The sequence below is a fragment of the Aedes aegypti genome, chromosome 3 (genome assembly GCF_002204515.2).
Source record: "Aedes aegypti strain LVP_AGWG chromosome 3, AaegL5.0 Primary Assembly, whole genome shotgun sequence".
NCBI classification, from domain to species: Eukaryota; Metazoa; Arthropoda; class Insecta; order Diptera; family Culicidae; genus Aedes; species Aedes aegypti.
The window spans coordinates 202,098,529-202,114,281 of NC_035109.1; the positions used below are offsets into that span (position 1 = coordinate 202,098,529).

The 15,753-nt window shown below is 35.7% G+C and overlaps 1 protein-coding gene across 2 annotated transcripts in view; it reads left to right on the top strand.

Moving 5' to 3' along the window:
• Positions 1-3,343: 3,343 nt before the first annotated feature.
• The window catches only part of LOC110678333 (mucin-5AC), a 161,405-nt gene continuing 148,995 nt past the window's right edge, over positions 3,344-15,753 (top strand). Inside the window, exon 1 of one of the 2 annotated variants that reach the window (XM_021851072.1) lies at positions 3,344-3,917. The gene's annotated coding sequence lies outside the window, so the exon portion shown is untranslated. The remainder of the gene's footprint in view (positions 3,918-15,753) is intronic. The other variant, XM_021851071.1, reaches the window with a different exon arrangement.

Sequence of the window (15,753 nt, forward strand, 5' to 3'; positions counted from 1 at the left end):
AAAAAGTATAGATTTCAACCAAAATGGATTTCGTATATGAAACTAAATATTGTTTTCGTCCAAATGTCACAATAACTTACACTTTTGTATAGCTTCACGATGTACAGTACGTTTGAAAAATCTGTTATCATTTTACCTCTCACCATGCTATTAAGAAACAACGAAATCTTATAAAAATTCACTGAAATCTTATTGTTCATACAAAAATTGATGTAAATACTTGAAAAATAGAGCAATTTTCGTCAAATTTTAATCATCGTTTTATGAACTATTAGGGAACATATAGTTAAGCTCAAAGAAAAAATATATTTTGTAGTTTTTATAAAAATAAGGGGTGGCACACTTGCCCCTATGGCACACTTGCCCCAAATTTCGCTATCTCATTTTTTTATAAAACAGGAATAAGGGCTTATGCTGACACTTATTGTGACGACCCATCCATAGTTTTTTTTTTTTAATATCGAATAAATGAAACATTGCCACGATACAAATTTATGAATATCACAAGCATGGAACAAACTCACCAGTTGGTAATGGATCCTCGATTGAAGTCACAATTTCGACATTAAAACGCAAAATCATGTCTCCATGGGTAGTTCATCTTCCATTGTAGCTGCCGAAGCTACCCTTTTTCACCACAGCGAAATGCAAAATAAACTCAACTTGAACTGTAAAAAATTTGATCCGTTCTAACAAATCTGTAGGCTATTCTACTGGTCTTGCTCTTCTAGACATAGAAAAAGCATTCGACAGTGTTGGGCATGAAGGTTTGATTGTAAAATTAAAAAAAACTTTAATTTTCCAACATACATTGTTAGAGTAATTCAAAGTTATCTGTCAAATCGTACACTTCAGGTTAATTACCTGAACTCCAGATCTGAAAGACTTCCAGTAAGAGCTGGTGGTCCCCAAGGCAGCATTTTGGGACCAATATTATACAATATTTTCACATCTGACTTACCTGAGTTACCTCAGGTCATTTTTTGCGGATGACACAGGCCTCTCCGCCAAAGGACGAAGCCTGCGTGTCATCTGTAGTCGATTGCAAAAAAGTTTGGATAATTTTTCTTCATACTTGCAAATATTGAAGATTTCTTCTAATGCTTCCAAAACTCAACGAAAAATATTCCCACATAAACCAAAAGCTTTTTATTTGAAACCTTCAAGTAGACATGTTGTCACGAGCAGAGAGGCATTAAAGCCAAATGTAACAAATATGTAAAATGTCTCTATCCCCTTATTAATAGAAAATCAAAACTTTGTCTTAAGAACAAGCTTTTGATATTCAAACAAATTTTCAGGCCAGCCATGTTGTATGCTGTACCAATATGGACTAGCTGTTGTAATACCAAGAAGAAAGCTCTGCAGAGAATTCAAAATAAAATTTTGAAAATGATTCTGAAGCTTCCTCCCTGGTATATGTAGTACCAATGAGTTACATAGAATATCCAATGTTGAAACATTGGAACAAATGTCAAATAAAATAATTAATAATCTCAGGCAAAAATCGTTACAATCGTCTATTGCCACGATTAATGCGTTGTATGTTTAGGTTAAGTTAGGTTAAGTAAATTTAAAGCGTTTTTTTCTCTTATAAGCAGGTGAAATCAACTCACCTGTAAAAAATTTGAACTGCTACGGCAAATGAAATGTAATATGTTGTTAACAAAATGTTAATAAAATCTTAAATTTGTTTTACCAAATTAGGATGATAGTGTTGTCTAATAGCACTTCTTTATCTCGCGAAGGCTTCGATTTTACAAATCTTGACCGGAAACACATTTTCTTTTCTCAGTTTCAGTTTCTTCAGATCTTTTTTCCCTGCAGATATACTGCAAAGACTTTCCAAAACGCTAAATCGTTATAATGCTTTTAAAGTATATAGTTTACTTTGAAATATCAAATTCAATATTTGCGCAAAAAAGTCAATATTATTGAAATTTTATATTCCATCAGTAGCGTAATCTTAGGATAAAATTCAGACTGGGCGAACACAGATAAAAATATTTAAATTCCAATGTAGTGTAAACTGAGGTTTAGATTAAAAATAAACCAAATTCATCTATTTTTACAGCATTTCATTTAGTTTTCAATCAAATATACTTGAATGTTACATGATCGTGTGAATTTAAAGTGCATTTGATTGAACAATAAGCTATTTATAGTTGACATTTCAGTTTATTTTGATGCTCCAAATATGTGCATGAAAATAAACTTAAATTTACAACATATTTTTAGCTGTGAACTTCAGATCAGTTCGGAACCGAAATGTAGTTCCAGTAACCAATGTATTTAAACTTCATTTTTATCTGAGCTGGCATTTACATAAAATCGTTTTTGCTGATATCAATTAACTATAATTCAACTTCATAAAGAGTAGAAACCTTAGATGTGGGCTTCGTGGCCGTGCGGCGTCAGTCGTTTGGGCGTATTGTGAGTATCACGTGGGTTCGATTCCCGCTCTAGTCGGTGAAAGCTTTTCGTCAAAACGAAAAATTCATCACTGGGGTACTGGGTTTCCGCGTTGTCCGTTGCCTAATGTTCGTGATTGTTCAATCTGTGCAGCCTTTGGCTGAAGACGGTGTATATTGTCTTATAAGAAACCTTAGATTGCAGAATAAAAGATTACTTCAATACATAGAATATCCTCCAAAGCTAGAATACTGGAACAAACAACGAATGAACTTATCAATAATGTTGGACAAAAATCTATGCAATCTTTTATTGCCAGTGCAATTTGCCACTATAAGGGGATAGGCAAAATTTTGCCCAAATTCAAATGCTAATAACTTTTTGAGAAATTGATGAAATTGTGTGCATCCGAAAGCATTCGACGGTGGAAAATTTGGTCTAGTTTAATATACTTGGCCGTGCATATTGACCTCCAGACACCGAAGATGTTTCGGATTATCCAAGGCTATGTCAAAATCACATCCTTTCAAAATGTTTATTTCCATCGTGTTTAACACTTTTGTCCCACTGTGCGTGCGGATTTTCTTCGGCAGCGCGAAAAGCTTCTCGAGGCGCATTATCTTTGGAACCCTCGGATGCATCTCGGACGTTCTCTCTCTCTCCCTCTCTCGTGGTCGTCTGCGCGCGCGTTCGTTTGCAACACATCCCACAAACAACAATACCTAGAAGTAACCATAGAGACCCGCGTGGAAGGTGAATGAATGGAGTAGTAAGTAAATGAATGAATAGACCTACCACTAAACTGAGAGCGAGAGACTGACTTCGGTGAGATGTACGTGAAGCATAATTTGTTTGGCTAAAAATTTATAGTTTACGGTGCACGGGTTCGTTGTTTTGAAACAACTATCGAATGTAATTTTTCAAACGAAACATTCTGATGCTGGTTGCGACAGTGTAAAGACGTTCGTCTCTTCATTTCTGCTACATCTTTACGCGAGGGCGTTCAAGATTGTCTATTTGCCGCTTGGCCGTACTCGTGATTTGTTGTTCAGCTCTTAACAGTTTAACGCTTCAGTGGAGAAAAGGATATTTTCGGTGCTTTCGAAAATAATACACTATTTTCTTCTCGGCAAAGTGATTAATTGAAGAAAAAAAAGCTTATTTGGATTCGGGATCTGAAAGTGATTTGAGTGAATTAAGAAGTGAAAATCTGAAAGCAAAAGTCTCAAAGATAAAAATTGAAAAAAGTGCAAGTGATCGACTCATCCAAGAAATAAAGGAAAATCAAAATCAGTGAAAATACCTAGGAAACAAACAGTGACTACTCATCGAAAACAAATAGAATAAGCAACGATCAACAAATTAAAAACGAACAAAAACACGAGTACCTCAGCAGAAACACAGGCGTTCAAACGTAAACAGCAGTAACGAACTACATTCAACGAATCCTGGATTGAAGGAGCATATGCAATAGCTGACATTTCGTGAAGCTGTAACTTGATTGGGTAAGTACACGGTGAAATGTGAAATAACAAATCCCCATAGGATTCAATTGTTATCATCGAAATGTGATATATAATTAACAAAAAAGCACAGGATATGTCAGTGTCTTAAACTTCAATTGTCCTTAAATTTTTGAGTGTTGTTTCCATTTTAAATAATTCACTACGTACAAGTGTATGATTTCTTTACTAAAATACGTATTTTTGTGTTGGACATATTTTCTCATTTAATATATAGTAAAATACACCCGATTCTGTTTTTGCACGGATGTTTTTTTTATACGGCAATGCAAAAAAAGTTTCCATACATATTTTTTGCCAAGACCTTTTTTTTGCACGGTTCTTGAAATTTTAAACTGAAAACTTTATTTGCACTGTACGAAACCAGAACCGGGTGCATAGTTTTGGATTTTTCAAATTTTATTTTTAGATAACCTGTTTTTTCCTGGTAATTTTATTTAAAGATTTTGTTCAACAATAAAATTTGGTGTTTTTACAAAATAAAATATTATTTTTACATTTAATAACATTGTAAGAACATGACAAACTTATAGAACTTTCTGGAGAATATTTCTTTTTAATATTTATTTATGGCTTACAAAATTCTTCAAAAATGCATAAATGTTCCAATAGTTATTAAAAATTGTCTTAAGATGCGAGAGATTGGTGTATCTAATGCCACTCTCAGAAATCTTTCAACACGAGCACAATATGGAGCTACAGGTCTATTCCTCACTGGGACAAAGCCTGCTTCTCAGCTTATTAACTTAGAGCTTTCTTTGCCAAAGTTTCCATTTTCGCATTCGTATGTCGTGCGACAAGTACGATGATACCTTATGCCCAGAAAAGTCAAGGAAATTTCCATTACGAAAAGATCCTTGACCGACCGGGAATCGAAAAAAGCATGGCTTTGCTTTGTTGCCGCATACTCTAACCACTAGGCTAAGGAAGGCAAAGAAGCAAATAAGAATTTGACTGTTTGTCTCCTCTCTTCAAAAGCTTTGGGTCAAATTTGTAAATTTGTTTGAAAGCATTAAAAAAAATAAGAAAATCTAGTTTTTTGGAAATTTAGTAATCGAGGAGATTGAAGCTGTTTTTCTCAATTTATGTATTTTTTTCATATTCCTCCTTCACTTGATTAGATGAGGGCCAGTGAAACAAAAGTCGATAACAATATTTATCGATAACAATATTTTATTATTCATATCGGTCATATTGGTTGTCAAATATAATGCCAAACCGATATAATACTACTAATCAGTAAATATGTTTGTCTATAGAAATGAGTATATTTGTGTACTTAGGAGGCCCAGATAGCCGTAGCGGTAAACGCGCAGCTATTCAGCAAGACCAAGCTGAGGGTCGTGGGTTCGAATCCCACCGGTCAAGGATCTTTTCGGGTTGGAAATTTTCTCGACTTCCCAGGGCATAGAGTATCTTCGTACTTGCCACACGATATACGAATGCAAAAATGGTCATTGGCACAGTAAGCTCTCAGTTAATAACTGTGGAAGTGCTCATAAGAACACTAAGCTGAGAAGCAGGCTCTGTCCCAGTGGGGACGTAATACCAGAAAGAAGAAGATATTTGTGTACTTGAAACCTAATTCATCTTAATAAAAGTTTTTTTTTTTTTATTAAAAATGTGTTTTATCAACAGATCATAAGACTCTTCTTCGTTTTTTTTTATTAGCATGTTTATGGAAGACATTGAAGTTAGCCGTGGCTCAGAGTGACGCAATATTAATCGTAGATTATGCGAATTTTGCTACAGCCACCATTGGGTCAATGCAATGACGAAATTTTTCTGAAACGGCATACATTTGAAACGCTTCTGTAGTTCCAAGTTTACATGGCATCATTAATGTCCAGGTATCCTAGTAAAAATCCAGTATTACGAGGAATTCAACCACAACACACAACCACAACTTGTCCACCCCATAGTGGTGCGGTATTTTTGTTCGACCACCTTGATAAGCCGAGATTATTTGTGCCAGAATTCCAAGTTTACTTTATAGTATTCTGACTTTTAAGGATCTCAGAAGAGAAGTTCTTCCAAAATTCCACAAATACCAATACCGCATCTTTGATAAAACATAAGGAGAAGCCTAGTTCACGTTTTCTGAATCTTGATAGCATTTATGGCATGATGTAATCTTACCACTATTTATATAATTCACAAGATAATTGTTGGAGAATGTCCATAAAATATAAAGCATTATTGAAAAAAGGGGATCTGAGGATGTATGACGATCCATACTAATATTATGGAAATGTAATACTAAAGGCGCAATATAGAAAAATTAAAATTTACTTGTTCATATCTTAGCACAATCACACCATATGCTATTCATGGCTACTACGATTGCAATGCGCGTATTAGCGTAGCACAGGGTTGTCATTATTTCACAGGAATTGCGTTCCGTTGCGTTGAGCTGCAAACATGGTAAAAGTGGTCTATCGCAAGTTTTTGCAAAATAAATTGCACGTTACTTAAACGATCATATTTAATATCGCAGATTTCATTTTTCCCTTTAGTGATTCGATACTCCGGATAATCGAGTCCAACCTGTAGTAATTGTCTTTGGGCCACCTTTCAATCACCACCAAAAAAGCTGAACATTTTACAGAACATTATTTTTATGAATGATAAGAAAGATGTGGAAAATTGGATTTTCAAATTTTTTTTTAAATTTTTAATCGCCCTAATGCAACACAGATATATTACAGTGGGATTCCGTTTTTGGCAACAAAGCCGAAATTTTCAGTTGCCAAAAACGAAACCGCGCCAAAATCGAAACCATGTTTTATTACTCTCAAAACTATAATCAGGATGTTGTTACATCATCTTTATGGAACCAAATAATGGCCAGACTTCGGAACAGTCCATTTCTAAACTGATTTCCGTAGGGTAGGGCTTTGCTCCAAATGTTAAGACTGTGTTATAATCGCGCGTGTGGAAATCGCGCTTCAAAAATATGTTTCTTGCACAGTAAGGCTGTGAGATGCCTGCAGTCAAAAGGATGAAAATAAAGAGCTGAACTCAATTGCTGTACACAAAAATTCACAGAATATTAACTAGGCCTTCAATAGGATTTTCCATTGAAATATGGATGTTAAATCCCAAAAGAAATTTTTACAAAATGGTATAGTAGTGCTCAACATGCAGCCTTCAAGCCACATGAGGCCCTCATGATCCATAACTGTGTCCCTTAATTTCGTATACAAATTCATCAATAAGCTTCTTATCACCTAAATTTGAAATAAGTTTTAAATGCGTTTTCGAAGCTTTATGTTATTAATCAGCTATATGGAATCAACCGAAATTCACCAAGTCTCGCTATGAAACCCCAAGAGCCCGAAAGAATCTTCAGGTGTTCGTTAAAAATACACAAGAGCCTGCTAGGATACTTAAATAGCTCGCTAGCAATCTACAGGATCTTCATTAGAATTCTCAGGATTTTGCTAACGATTCAAATAGGAATTGACATCTGCCAGCTTGGAACTTTGAGGACATTTTAAGATTCCGCAGCGAAATTTTTGAAAATTTTGAACTCTCCTATGGAAATTCTTCAAAGTCTATTTTGGACTTCCCAGACTACCGTTAGTAATCCCCAAATTTTGCTGGAAACCTTTTCAAAACCCTCAAAATTTTGCCAAAAATACTCAAAATACCTCTAGAAATCCATAGTATTTTACTAGCAATTCACAGGACACCTTTGGAATCTTCACCGTTTACTTGCAATCGCCGGATTTGTGTAGCATCCCCAATAACTAATTAAACATTCTCAGGAACTCGCAAGAAACATCTGATGCCCGATAGGAATACTCAGTTTCCGCTTAGTATCCTTAAGAATCTGCTCTGGAAATTCTCAGAAGCCTACTTTAGGAATATAGGATCCCGTGAGGAATCCCCATGATTTAGTTAGAAAACTACTATACCTAGTTAGGGGTCACCAGGATCCCGTAAAGAACATTTTGATTATTTCATGCGGCGTATGTTGATTAAAAATATTGATATGAAAAGCAGTATACTTCAGCCTGAATATCCGTAGTATATACTATTGGATCGTCTTTTAAAAACCATCGTTCCACCCAAGGGGAAACCCGAATTTTGGTTTCCCAAGGTATACCTTTTTTGTTTCTATACGGACTTCCGATTTGTTGTCTCTTTATATTAATAGGATTATCGTCACATGAATAATGAAAGAAATTTATCAACTTCAGCGCCATATATGGTCGAAAATGTGATGAGAACCGTCTCGCCCATATAATTTGCCTCCATACTAACTTGAAGCTTGTTTAGCTCTCTTTTTGAGTTAGATTCCGCTTAAATTTTTACAGTAGCTTCTGTAGGACCGAATGAACAAATTTGGAGGTTATATTTTTTTCTCGTACCGTAATAAATTGTAGTTAGTGCTCGCGAAAAAAGGTGTTTTTGATAAAAAAAAACGCGAGTTCTGAACTGGTGCCCGAAAGATTTACCGCAATGGGCGCGAACGAATGGTTTTTATTGATTATCACCCATTGGCAGACTCAGGTGGGCTGGTCATAAAGTGTGAACGTGTGAGACAAAAATGGAACTCTAGTTGAGATACTTAAAGAGATAAATGGCTTCATAAAACAGTGTGAACGAATGACCATTTCGAGTTTAATAAGCGCACAATATATCCCTAGCAGTACGTTATATTAGAGGGAATAACGACGAAAAATGAGCTTTGAAATGCGGTAGGCGTGAAGCTTACCTGCCTTTCAAATGACTAAAACAGAAGATATATGACATTTACGAAAAATTACAAATTTCAATGATATTCAGAAATGTTGCCAAAAGCTGATCCATTTTATTGCCAAAATCGGGGGGTGCCAAAAATGGAGCATGCCAAAAACGGAATATCACTGTAATATACACTAAGGTCTTTTTTAACACGGTCCCCCGTGCCGTGCAAAAAAATTCCGCGCAAAAAAAAACCGTGCTAATTCCGGAATTTGTGTAAAAATAAACCGTGTTAATTCTGGAATCCGCAGAAAAAGTACCGTGTTAATTTTGAAATCCGTGTATATGAGAAAAAAAAGCCGTGTTAATTCCGAAATCCGTATAAATAAGTAAAAAAACCGCGTTAATTCCAAATTCCGTGCAAAAAAAGTACCGTGTAAATTCCGAAAGGCGTGTAAAAAAAGCCGTGTAAAAATAAAACGTGCAAAAAAACCGTGTAAAAAGACTTTAGTGTATTGTTCTAACCATAAAATAGGTCTTCTTCTTCTTTCTGGCATTACGTCCCAACTGGGACAAAGTCTGCTATTTCAGATTACTGTTCTTATGAGCACTTCCACAGTTATTAACTGAGAGCATTCTTTGCCGATTGACCATTTTTGCATGTGTATCCACTTATCCGCGAGCGGGAATGGCGTCTTGTGGGTGCTGCTTGGTGGTGGGTGGGATTCAAAGTTTGACGTTTGTTGGAGGTCGTCAAAGCAAGGGCACCTACCAGTGAAAATTTTGTCCACGCTGGGTTTGATGTTTGCAAAATATCAATGTGAAAGAGCGGTACGTTTTGATAAAAGTTTAACTTGAACAATTCGAATCCCATCGTAGAAAAGTTGTTGAAATACCATCTGCTAGAGTGAGCACACTGTCCGAAGAAAGTTTATTTTTATAACCAGTAATTCGCCCAACCAAGCCAACATCAATTTCAAAAGAATTCAAGCTTTCAGAACAACAACTTTCTCACCAAGCTCCTCTCGTAAAACAAAACACTCTTCTTGTAGCATATCCATTCATTTTCATGGGTGATCCTAGCTTGTTTGTACCACCGGAGACGCTCTGTTTGCTTAGAATTGGGACAGGATGGGAATATGTGGAACGACACTGTTTCCGGGATGCATTTTAAAATATATTTACACATTGAGATTTACATTTTTTTTCCAAAACTATCATGGCTTGACAATTGCCAAATTTACTCTCCGGTAGATGCGTTTTTTTCTCCTCTGGGTGAGAAGACTGCTGTCTCCGGTAGGTGCACTTGCTTTGACGACCTCGAACAAACGTCAAATTTTGAATCCCACCCACCATCGAGCAGCACCCACAAGCCGCCATTCCCGCTCGCGGATAAGTGGATATCGTGTGGCAGGTACGAAGATACTCTATGCCCTGGGAATCGAGATAATTTCCTTTACGAAAAGATCCTCGGCCAGCGGGATTCGAAACCACGACCCTCAGCATGGTCATGCTGAATAGCTGCGCGTTTACCGCTACGGCTATCTGGGCCCATAAAATAGGTGTTACACAGTTAAAAATAATGAAGATTACACGTCATGTAAACTTCATTTATGCGATGTAAACATGACGTCATGTAAATTTCAGTTTGAAATCATGTAAAAATGTGTTATATGTCATGTAATCACTCAGAATCCTGCTAGATTACATGACATATAATTGAAGTTTACATGACATATCATGTAAATATCCATGATATTCCACGCTCCAATTATGTGCATTATATGTCTCAGAAATTTACACGTTTCGTTCGAACTGTGTATGGTTAAAGCCCACTATTTGGAAGTAAAAAATATATAACTTTACAAGATTAAACAGCATATTGTTATCAAAAACATTAACACCAATATTTTTGATATGCATCTTCAACAGACAAATTTATTTATCTATGCTTTTATCGTCTATTAACAATTGATAAAAATTCCAAATAATTTTTAATCTGAAAACCACACAAATTCTACTTAGTGTCAGCATTGCCATATGTTTTGAACTTATACATGTTATATATTAACAAAATAAATCAAAGCGATATTTTGCAAGCAAATGAATGATAGATTTCAAAAGTGCTTCACCATTGTAATAAAAAAAGGGACATGTGAAATATGATGACGTATCAAATCATTTTTATTATATTTTAACGTTATTCTAAAGTGGCAAAAGTTAGGATTGAAATGTTGTTTATTTTAAGAATAATATTTTATCAGAATAATCAGGACATATCACCAAATATTGAAAATCAGATAAGACTCTTCAAATAAATTCGAAAGTCAGGACATGTCCTGCTAAATCAGGACGGATGGTAACCCTAGTCAAATGTCCGTTGTAATTTCTCGCTTTAAGCTTGAATGAGCTAACTATACCGCACTCCTTCACTCTCCTCTACAGAGGAACGGAACGGAGGAGGCGCATGGTTTTTGAGTTTTATTTCATCCATGTAAGAAACTAGGTACAGAAAACAAGTGAGCTGATTTCTACGTAAGGCGACGAACGTACTGCGCATTTCTTGTTTTCTTTTTATCCAACATTATTGGCAGATAGGAGCCGGATCATTTTCTTGGCACTTTTGATTAACTTCGGCAGTGGGGTTTTTTGAAAGCTACAGAGCTCATATTTGGCCACAATATGCGTCGTACTAAAGCGCTAAAGCTTCAGACAATTCGGCAATTCAGACAAACCCCCCTGCCAAAGTGAATCATAAAAGTGTTCAAGTAGCTCTGCACCTAATATCTCAAACAAAATTACACAACATCGGGCACTTCTGGACCAACACCCCACGTGCACAATTTTATACATCCTCAAAAATCGGTTTTGTGCTGATTTTTGCTTCATTTTCTCAAATTTTACAACACACAGAGATGCTTAGAATAGCGAAACTGCTATACGTGTCTTATGCATTGCGAAAGAGAAGGAAAAATCAGCTCAGGAGCAGTTTTTGGGAATGTAGGTGTTAAAACTACATGCATGATGTGTTGATCCAGAAGAGCATGTTTTTGTGCGAATCGTTTTCAGTAATTTGTGTAGGTTTGTTCAAGTGTGTACCTATTATGTATGCATTTACTGTGCTAGATCAGGAATCGAATTCACCGTATCCTGAATAGCAATCTCGCTCCATGTTCACTAAGGTACGGGGATGATCTCAATCAATTTTTGTTTTTCATAATTGCTAACGTGTATTCTCTGAATACGTTTGTGATTTTATAGGGGACCGTTTGAGCAAAATTTAATATTAGGACCTGAACGGCAACAAATTATTTGTATGATAAAAAATAGACGAGAGTTTTTTTTGTTCCACAACCCACAACGTGTATTCTACAGACGATATCCATTGTTACTTCTTGTTTGATCAATCATTCATATTCTCCTGAAATGAAATTCCGCGTGGTCAAAAGAGCATCGCAGTCTCAACCCTCGTCGTGGGTTTATAATTCTTTTATCACGCTCTACAAATGTCACCGGCAAAAAAAAAAACATTCTACCTTCGTAACCCAAGTCAATCAATCCATTCCAGCAGCGAGCGAGACTGTGCGCAAAACAAACTACTGACATTTTAGTATAATGCATGCTGGAGGGTAAGTGGTGCTGCTTCTGAGGCGAATCTCGTCCATCCTCTGGTAGACGGGGATGAGAATCATACACGTAAAGTATGGTGACGCATCTTTCAAGGCCAATTTAAAGGGTCGAGAGTCGGTGAAGATTAAACAGTGAAGCAATCTGGGGGATCATACCTACATAGGTGATGAACTATGATTTTTTTTTTTGCAAATTGGACACTGCTTCAGTAATTAAAGTTATGCTTATGTGTTTTACTAGGTTTGGTATTAATATCACTGGAGTGACCTACAGATCCAAGGAATCTTGATTCAGTTGAGCCTTTTGCATCTGCATAATTTGCACAATGACCAATAAACCTTTGGCATTTTGTTAGAGCCTATGATTGTCACTATTAGTGACTAAGGCGTTGGTAAATCTACTTATGGCATATAAAATTATTGAAAGAGCGTTTATGTGAACATGTTTGATTAATAACCGTGACGTTGTCGTCTAATTAGACGCAGTGTGTCCAGTTTTATCACTTTTGAGTACCACTGCAACATGCTTTTGTACTTGATGGAAATTGACAACATAAATATAGTAAAAGGCTATTAATGAGGGATGGCGGACTACCCTCATTAAAAGCCTTTTTTCTTATATTCACGGAACACGAGGTGTTGAACCCTGCAGGCTCCCATAATTTGTTCCACGATTCAAAATATCAAACTTTATTCAGTCTTTAGTTTGATTTGATTTATACTATATATATTTATACTATACCCCTCCCCCCCCCCCTTTCTGGACCAAATGTGGTATTTTAAGAGGGCAGTTGGAAAAATATTTATCAAAATCTGATTCAAGAAAACTTCAAAACAAATCCGATGGTTTTATTATCACCCTCTCGACCGTTCGTAGACTAATAGGACAAAAAACTATTTTACCTTTTTAATTTAGTAGAAATATTTAATTTAAATAAACGTTGACCACTCAATAATTGTATTCAATATTGCAAGAAAGAAAATCTAATAAGATGGAAAGTCACGATTCATTCCCATCCTAATGATAATTCAAATAAAAAGTAACACATAACGCATATAATGAAGGAGGAAGAAATAACAAGAAATCCTATAAGAAATTATTGCATACCAAGATATTTAGTTTGCCTAGGAATATGGAAGATCTTGAAAAAGGACAAAATGGAGTTGAAAGAATTATCACTCACCTAGACGTGAAAATTGACACCAGTGGGGACGGACCTGGTGTAGTGGTTAGAACACTCGCCTCTCACGCCGAGGACCTGGGGGGTCGAATCCCTTCCCCGACATAGTCACTTATGACGTAAAAAGTTATAGTTTTTATATCCTGCAAATAAAGAATAAAATAATATGTTAATCAGTCCACAGTTCAGGAAGTCCCTTTTCTGCGCCAACTGCAGCCAGTACTTATAGCTCAAAAATACCGTAGGTACGAACAGATAAAAGGTACCAAGCCAAAAGGCAGAATAATTAATATCACTTGAGATAGGTAGACATGACAGTCCTTTCCCCTTTAGAAACTTTCTAATAACTCTTTAAAAGCCAGCTACAAGTTGCAACAACTCATACAACGAACAATCGAAAATATATCCAAAGAATTCCACGATCTTATTTTAAATACGCAAATTTGCTAATTCCAAGACTACAACAAAACATTCAAATCATTGGATTTTACTGCTCAACATTACATTTGACAAATTCGTCAACACTAAAGAACAATTTCGTTCATCTCCATTCAGCAATCGCTTCACTGCTCAACATTACATTTGACAAATTCGTCAACACTAAAGAACATTTTCGTTCATCTCCATTCAGCAATCGCTTCACAAAAGAACAACTATGTTCACAATAAACGACAATTTCGTCAGCTCTGAAGAACAATTTGGTTCAACACAAATTGGTAATTTCACCACACTCAAATAAATAAAATTGGCAAACTCGCCACCTCAAAGAAAAACGCCAACACACGTTTCCATGATCCTCGTCGCCACTTTTATATCCTGCAAATAAAGAATAAAATAATATGTTAATCAGTCCACAGTTCAGGAAGTCCCTCTTCTGCGCCAACTGCAGCCAGTACTTATAGCTCAAAAATACCGTAGGTACGAACAGATATAAGGTACCAAGCCAAAAGGCAGAATAATTAATATCACTTGAGATAGGTAGACATGACAATAGTGACGACTTCCTTCGGAAGGGAAGTAAAGCCGTTGGTCCCGAGATGAACTAGCCCAGGGCTAAAAATCTCGTTAATAAAGTCAAACCAACCAACCAATTGACACCAGGCAAGTTCGCTCACTTTGGGAATCAATGACGTAGACGCAATTACTGTACAATTACGTAGAATTACTGATTAGAGATTAGCCATATATTTTTTCTTCAGTAATGCTAAAGGGGCTATCATTTTGATCACGTGATTTCATTGTGCTATCGATGCAGTCCCAGCTACAAAGCTGTTCTTTACCATAGCTCAGCATTTTTGGTCAAATTGGTAAACCAGACAGTCTAGACGGCGACTATTCATTGCCGTTAGGGATCGTTCATAAATGACGTAGCATTTTAGGGGGAGGGGTTAAAAAATGATGATTCAGCTTCAAAACATTGATATGATCATATCAAAAATAGAAAAAAATCCTAGTCAATACAATCAAACCGATTTTATGAAGCTTTAAATAGTTATGTGAATATTATATTGTATTCGTGTCTAAACTATTTCATATGAAAATAAATAAATTTAAAGTTTAATAAGTTAAGTGAGAATTAATGCTTTATGGATTTGGAAAATCTTGTTTTTTTATTTGTTAACAAAGCGTAGAACCAACCGCTTTAGTTTTATTCATATTTTCTGTTAGAGCGTCAATTCTTCAAATGAATAAAATATGCATATTTAGGCAAATATCAACGTTATTATAGTAAAACACGTAAAAAAAGATATTTATTCAGTGCGTTAAATGTTGTAGGAGATCTCCACTCAGTCAAATCATTGATTTGTTTTGGTATTGCTGTGTGCGTTTGAAACGCAAATATTAAATATGGAAACACCAAATGCGGTAAGATTTTTCACAAAGAAGGCGAAGTCAAAAATTAATTTTCTTTGCTAGGTTGGCGATGATATAGATCATGGTTGCTAAGTATCCTTTGATTACTTTGTGTTACCACGTTAGCTTGATAATAATGAGAACATCACATTCGAGTTTTATCAATACTATCATTCAGTTTTCTACATCACTCGGTATTTCAGCGAAAGAGCATTTTTATTATATCATTGTTCCATTATGGGTTGTATAAGAATATTCCAGTATGGGGAACGATGATGAAGTTCAGCTGAAATATTAATAAAGATGATTGTATAAAAGTCGCTGATTTTTGAAACCTTCAAAACTCTGCAATTGTTATTTTTTCTATATCTGGCCACAGTTTGCTGAATGGATTTGAATTTAGAGAATAATGAAGAAGATCCATTCCAAATTAAGGTATTTTGTAAACAATATTCGCTGAAA